An 8,431-nucleotide genomic window follows, 5' to 3' on the forward strand; every position below is an offset into this window, starting at 1 on the left:
GTCCGTTGAAACTGACTGGAAATGTGGATGCAAATTGGAGGACTTTCAAACAGCATTTCCAGCTGTATATTGCGGCAGTCGGAGTGGATCAACGAGCAGAGGAAAGAAAAATAGCCATGCTGCTCACGGTCGCCGGCCCAGAAGCAATAGAAGTCTTCAACACGTTTGTGTTTGCTCAACCTGACGACAAAGGCAAGTTTGACGAGGTCGTGAAGAAATTTGATGAGCACTGCCTGTCAAAGAAAAATGAAACGTACGAGAGGTACGTCTTTCGCTCACGCTTACAGCACCAGGGTGAGTCATTTGATAATTTTCTCACCGACCTTAAGATTAAAGCACAGTCCTGTAATTTTGTCGATCTCAGAGACTCTATGATTAGAGATCAAATAGTTTTTGGGTCTAATGAGAAAAAGCTCCGGGAGAAACTATTGAGGGAGACAGACCTCACGTTGGACAGTGCTATAAAATTATGTCACGCCAGTGAGCTTGCACGGCAACAGGTACTGACTTTCAGAGAGCCTGCGCAAGGAGCAGCATATCAAGAAAACGAGGCAGTGAACACCGTGTCGGTGAAAGCAAAACAACGAAAAAAAAGTAGAAACAATGACAATCGGAACAAAACTAGTGATAAAGAGATGTTCAACTGCAAGAGATGCGGTGAGAAACACGGACCTAGACAATGTCCTGCCTATGGAAAAATGTGTGCAAAATGTAAGGGACACAATCATTATGCCAAAATGTGTCTCTCAAAGAAGAAGGGACAGGGTGTGCACACAGTGCAGGAAGACACAGATGACAGTGATGATTTGAGTGAAACATTTTTCATAAAGATGGTGTCACACGATGAAGATGTTAACACACCGTCATCAAGAGCGGATGATACAGGCCAGGCTGTTAATTCAGTAACAGGAGATAAATGGACTGCTCCACTGTTAGTTAATGGGACTATTGTAACATTTAAGATTGACACAGGGGCCAAAACTAATTTGATCAGTGAGGAAGATTTCAGAGCACTGACACAGAAGCCTAGAAAATTTACAGAAAAAGTCACACCCCTGAAGGCTTATAATAATCAGCCAATACAAACAAAAGGTGGATGCAGACTGAAGGTGACAGCTAAAGGCAAACAGCATAACCTGTTGTTCACCATTGTGCCTAATGGACATGAGTCACTCTTAGGAGACAGAGCATCTGAGGACCTAGGTCTAGTAAAGAGGATTTATCAGATAAATACAGACAACATGAAAATAGTCAAACAAGACAAAAGACTGGAACACCAACAGTGCCAGGGAACCACAGACATCGTGGAAAAGTTTCCTTCTGTTTTCAAAGGACATGGGACATTACCTTACACGTACAAAATTCAGCTCAAGGACGATGCCAAGCCTGTAGTGCATGACCCAAGGAGAGTGCCAGCACCACTCAGAGCTGGCTTGAAAAAAGAGCTGCAAAGGATGACTCAAATGGGTGTCATTGAGAGAGTGGAAGAACCCACAGACTGGGTGAACTCCATCACATGTGTCAAGAAGAAGACTACAGGTGCCATAAGAGTCTGCCTTGATCCCAAAGATCTAAATGAAAACATTAAAAGAGAGCATTATCAGATCCCAAAACGAGAAGAGATAATGAGTGAAATGGCAGGTGCTAAGTTTTTTAGCAAATTAGATGCTTCACATGGGTTCTGGCAGCTGAGGCTGGACCCAGAAACCAGCAAATACACCACCTTTAACACGCCATTTGGACGTTACTGTTTCCTGAGGCTCCCATTTGGCATCAAATCAGCACCAGAGATCTTCCACAGAGCAATGGAGTCCATAATAGAGGGTCTGGAAGGCACCAGAGTCTATATAGATGACTTGGTTGTTTGGGGAACAACACAACAGCAACATGACGAGAGACTGGAGAAACTCTTACAGAGAATAAAAAAAAGTGGACTAAAACTAAACAGGGACAAGTGTCTCTTCAGTGTCACAGAGATGACCTTCTTGGGAGACAAGGTCACAAGTGAAGGGGTGGAACCTGACCAGTCAAAAGTGCAAGCCATTTTGGACATGCCTGCCCCCACTGACAAAAAGGGTGTCTTGCGAGCCATGGGAATGATCAACTTCCTGGGCAAGTTCATCCCTAATCTTTCTGCCAAGACAGCATGCCTCAGAGAGTTGCTACAGCACAACACAGTGTTTGAGTGGACAGCACGACATGAGAAAGAGTGGACAAAATTAAAGGAAACTGTAACCACTGAGCCAGTCCTCACATTCTTTGATCCATCAAAACCAACAAAAATCTCCACTGATGCCTCGAAAGATGGCTTGGGAGCCGTACTGCTCCAGATGCATGAAGATAAATGGCAGCCTGTGGCATATGCGTCTCGATCAATGACAGAGACTGAGCAACGCTATGCTCAAATTGAAAAAGAGACGTTGGGCTTAGTGTTTGGGTGTGAAAAGTTTCACAGTTATGTGTACAGACTGCCAACCTTTACAGCAGAGACTGACCACAAACCGCTTATCTCAATCAGAAAAAAAAACCTCAATGACACGTCACCCAGAATCCAGCGCATGATGATGGCGTTGCAGCGTTATGACTGTGACCTCATTTACACACCAGGAAAACACATTGTACTGGCAGACACTTTGTCACGAGCACCAGCACCAAGCAGTGACGTGCTGGTCAGCCCTGTGTCCGATGATGCTGAAACACACGTAAACATGGTGACTGCTTCTCTCCCAACATCAGATGTCATGCTGCAGCAAATTGTGCAGGAGACGGCAAAAGATCTACTGCTGCAAAAGGTGACCCACCATATCCAAAATGGATGGTCAAGAGGAGACTGCCCAGGGTTCTACCCTGTGTGCGCAGATTTGTGTACAGCTAATGGACTGCTGCTGAGACAAAACAGAATTGTCATCCCACAATCCATGCGCCAAGATATGCTTCAGCGCATCCATGAGGGACATCTGAGAGTGGAGAAATGTAAAAGGAGAGTAAGAGAAACGGTTTATTGGCCAGGCATCAACAAAGACATAGAGGAAATGATACAGAAATGTGAAACATGCCTCAAGCTTCACTACAAACAAACAAAGGAGCCAATGCTTGTTGCAGAGCTACCCACTGCACCATGGCAAAAAGTAGGTACTGACTTATTTCATCTGCATGGCAAGGACTATCTTCTGATGATTGACTATTATTCTAACTACCCAGAAGTTGCACAGCTTTCCAGTACATCAGCACAGTCTGTCATCACACACATGAAAGGGTTTTTCTCCAGACATGGAATTCCACAGTGTGTAGTCAGTGACAACGGTCCACAGTATGACTGTAGTGAATTTCATGAGTTTGCAAAGCAATATGGATTTAAACATGTCACCTCCAGTCCCTTGTATCCACAGGCAAATGGACAGGCGGAAAAGGGGGTCCAGATTGTAAAGAGACTGTTAAAAAAGGCAAGAGAGGGTAAAGCTGACCCTTACTTGGCTTTACTGAGCTACCGGGCTACACCTTTGGAGTGTGGAGCATCCCCTGCTGAGCTGCTCATGTGTCGTAAGCTGCGCACCACACTTCCATGCATTCAAACAAACAATGACAACAAAACCAACAACGAGCTGACTGACAAAAGGATGAGACTCAAGCACAGACAAAAGATGAACTACAAGAAAACGGCAAGGGATCTGGAACCTCTGCAGGAAAAGGATGCTGTGAGGATTGAAGGCCCTGAGATGTGGGACAGAAAAGCAACAGTCCTCAGTAGGACCCAGGTCATTTGTTGTTAGAACGGAGAATGGACAAATGTTAAGAAGAAACAGGAGGAGTCTGTTAAAGACTCAGGACATTGAGAGTCAGACAGAGGATACAGGGTCGGAACAAGAGGGTGTTACACCAGCTATGCACCACAGTGAGCCTCCTTCACCTCCCCCAGTGACTGTCACACTCAGAAGGTCTACCAGACAGAGGAAGCCTCCTGAGAGGCTCATAGAACAAGGATGAATTGTTCAACTGATAAACTGTGGAAGAAAGATGTTGATATTGTAGCACTGTTTAAAAAAAAAAAAAAAGAGTTAATACTTGTGCTGAATTTGATATGTTGTGAGTTATTGATGTGTTATTGACTGCTGCAGGTGTGTAAAGTGTGAAGAGCTATTTAGTATTGCAGTGTTCGAGGCTCATTTGGTCTGACCAGGGAGATTTATGTAATTTTGAAATACATAGAAAAGCTAGAAGCAAGAATATATTTTATTTTGCACTGTGTTCATATGTTTGGTTACAGAGAAAAGCTTAGTGCTGAGAAGTGTAGTTTGTTGCGCTATTTGTGACATGTGAAGGTTAAGACTGTTGAGATTTACAGAATAACAGTACAGTACTTAAAGAGTCGTGATTGATGTTATTCTCACCTGTTTGGAAGGGGGATGTAATGATAAGTGCTAACAAAGGTGTCACCAGTAGGTGGCAGTATGTCATCAGGAGGCCACATATAAAGTAAAATGTTGTAACAGGAAGTGTGGAAGTTACGTGGGAGTTATCCAGTGGGAGCAGAGGAATAAACAGCTAGCTGAAGCTAGCATAAAGTTCTAAATGATGTTTATTAATGTATAGACAAGAACTTTACACTATTTGATTGTCAAAGGCCCGGTGGCTACTGCCAGACATTCAACACGGTGACCTGTGTGCGATAGAGCAAAATCTGTGGGCATTCACATGTGCTTCATACCCCTACCGCCATGTTCAAAACTGCTTCCCCTCTGCCGCCTTCCCCTTATCGAGATGACTGGAGGCTGCTGCTTTCACAGTGTGAGGTGCCAGAGTGCATAAAAATCAAATAGAGCTTGTTTAAAAAAAAAAACAAAAAAGTGACAGGGAGGATCCCCGGGGTCCCCTCAAAGACGTACTGACTAAGCCCAAATGTCCCCAAACCCCTGCGTACATGTGCGGGGCCACTGGCTGGCCCCTGACCTCCTGTTGTTTTCAAAAGTGGCCCTTGGGCAACACAAGTGAGTGTCCCTGTGGTAAGCCCCAAAGCCACTAATGCAAAAATCAGCACAGCATGTTGAGATCAGAATTTTCACAAAACCAGACGGCACCAAATGGCTGCCATTTAGGAATCAATGCTTTATTTCAGTGTTGAGTGTGTGTGAATATTAAAGAGACGGTTCATAACAGTGAACAGACATGACAGATAGTAAATACAGAGAGAGAAAGAGCAGGCAAGAGAAACTGTAAGAAACTGATCAGTGCTTTAAGAGCTGTGTTCCAAAAACGCTACATATCCATTTGAGGAAAAAGAACTACAGCGTCGATCACATGGTGCAAACCAACAATGATGCTCGAGCCGTGTGTGTGTTTGTAATGACTAATGTAGCTGTAGCTCTAATGTTTCTGTTGTGTTGATTTAGGAATGTCTTTTTCCAGTTGTCAGAATTTCGGAAGTTCCCTCAAATGGATGTGTAGTCTACAAATGAGCAATATGTCTGAAATGGTTGTCAACTAACTTACTCATGTTTGCAGTACATTTCAAATCAAGGTCACTGAGAAGGCAAATCCATCATGTCAACGCTGAATAACATTCATTTGTATTAGACATTAAGGCTAAATCATCAGCAAACAAGGCCCAGATTACTTCAGAAGACACAACCTGATTCTGTTGAAACGATCAATACTGCCAACAAATCCAAAAGTCTTCAACCAGTTCACTGGCGATGAGCAAAGTTGGAGATTTGACAGCAGTATTGGGCGCTTAAACAAAGTCAGAGAATGTACCTTTAACAAACTGACAATCAGCACAATTAGGGAAACGACATGAACTTCTTTTTGGGACTCTGACGATTTATCGAACGTTCACTTATCAAACTGTTTTTGTCTTACCCATCTGTAAAAGTGACAGCTAGCATTAGCATTCAGCATTGAAACCAAGTTAGCTTTTAACTAGTTGTACCCTTTGTTACAAAAGGGACCGACAGTGCTTCTTAAAGTCAAGGATGCTTCCTTGGTAGGATGAGTCCTCCCAACTTGGGATCTACAGAGACTAGGCAAGACTCCTTCCTAGCATGTGGTGAACACACACTGGAAAAGACCTGTGAGTGCCGAGGTGTGTGTCACTGAAGAGGCCCCGCCTTCAATTCGGGCAAATCATGTGCAAAGGTTTGTGGGTTCTTCACGCCTGCTGAGGATACACACATGCATCCTTGAAAGTTCTCTGAAGGAAAGACTGTCCTCGGTAGAAATCAAAGGCTCCTTGACAGTGGAACCGTCGTTCAGCGGTATTCAATGACGTAACCTCCTTGAAGTTCAGCCGTTTAAGGATCGTTCCTCGACTTTGAGAAGCACCAGTTGTTCACATTTCAAAATAAACCTCCGTACTTGGTCAATAAGCTTGAACATTGTACTCTTAGCTACAGCTAACTTATTAGCTTTGTGCTAAACATGTCCAGTGGTTTCAATCAGAATGCTAACAAACTGTTTTTGCGAACTGGCTAGCTTGATTATTTGTCCCCTACAGCATGATGACTTTCAAACAAGACACGTCTGACACGCTGATTTGTCCACTCACAACAGTCAGTATAAAATGTATCAAAGACCAACAATCATGTTTTGATTCAACAGAACAGACAAAATGTACAAAAACAATAAGTATAATGGGCACTTAAGAATTTCAAAGCACACGGTGGAACACAATCAAATGGCAAGAGAGAAAGACTGAAATGATGGAAATGATAAATAAATAAATAAATAAATAAATAAAAGTAATAACTTACATATAGTTTACTGTTTGATCCAGTGTGAACTTGACAGGACACCATTTCCCCGACAAGCCAAAGATGTTTTCTGTATATTAACGATAAAGGTTGAAACTGTCTAACTGAATGCTAATGTGAGTAACTGAAATGCATTTCTTGCCTATTTAAATGCTTTGTATTACTGTTATTAATATGACACTTTTCCAAAAGTCATTTTTAAATGCTTCACATTGTCTCGTCTCTTGTCCTTTACTCAGCGTTACTGCGAGTCTTCGTGGGTGCATGTGATCTGTTTGTAAAATGGGGAGCTTACAGTTCAAATGCGTAGTGGTAAGTTTGATGTCAACAATCACGTAATACAGAGGCATGCTTTTAGAACACTGGGGTATTGTTTTATGAGCGGTGACAGGACGTGGAGTCGTACAAGCCAGTGACAGCACTTCTGGGAATTGTCAGAGCATTCTAGAAACCTTGGCAATGTTGAAGAACGTTCTAGATTCTCCTCCCCCGGCCTCCTGGTGTTTGTCACTGAGACGGCGAGCAGAAACAAGTGAGGAAAGATGTTGCTGATTCCAAATATGCCAATGAATTTAAACATTTTACAGGATATTATTAAAGGTATTCTCACAAATATATAGGATAGATTTATAGACGCTTTTCTTCTCCTTGCAACAGATTTGTCAGGAAAAAATATATTAACACCCAAACCAAGCATAGATAAGACGATGCTGCTCGTCAAAGCTACCGTGTCAATCAACCAATTGGAACAATCATCCAGACAATCAGAACCAGAGTTAAGCAATCATTTCTATTGATGAATCTATTGCCTTAGACTTTGATAGAATACTAGCATATGGCAGGAAAGTAAATAAACATTCCACATTCAGACAATCCTAATATACAAACAATGGACAACAGGCTAAAAGTGGCCCATGTCTTAGTCTAACGAGATTTCTTTCTCATTCAACAATAAAGTCATTGTACTGTAAATTTGGCTGGGTGAGAATGCCCTTTTTAAGTGATTCCTTGCTGAATATTTACAGATATACACGTTCACTGCTGGAAGTTTTCCAGTACAACCACAGTTCTCTACTGCTGGACCAGTTTGATGTTAAGTGCTTTGATCAAGGGCGCCCTGATGAGCTCTAAAGGCCCTGACACACCAAAGTGACGTTCAAGCGTCGGTCAATGTTGGGCCTTTGGTGAGCATCAGTGAGCGCCAGCGGCCCTCATCACTGCGGTGTGTCCCGCACCATTGGCCCTCGTCAGTCGTTGGCTTTTTTTACACCGATTCAATGCGTTGGATAAAGAGCTAAAGTCAAGAGGGAGTGAGACCAGGAAGGTGAGATTGTTTTTCTTTAGCCAGTGAGTTCTTTAGCAGAAACAAATCTTGATGGTTTGTGTTATTGTTCTTTGGCACACGATAAATATTCTCCGTTCTTTCAACATTGGATTGTGTTGGTAATGTGCTAACTGGCCAACTAATGTCAAGACAGCCTTCTCAACCTGTTCTCATTCCAAAGTTGTCGCATATCACCATTTTGCAGTCGCCTTTCATGTCTGTACATTCCACGCTAGGTATCCTTTGGCATCTGCTATTTACGCTCCAGGACGCTGCAGCCAATGCCAGGATGTCAACAAAAGCACATGGTTATGTTTAGAAAAAAACATCATGGCCTCCTGGGTAAAAGTGTGGGGTTTGT

Source organism: Epinephelus lanceolatus, chromosome 22 (assembly GCF_041903045.1).
Source record: "Epinephelus lanceolatus isolate andai-2023 chromosome 22, ASM4190304v1, whole genome shotgun sequence".
Taxonomy (NCBI): Eukaryota; Metazoa; Chordata; class Actinopteri; order Perciformes; family Serranidae; genus Epinephelus; species Epinephelus lanceolatus.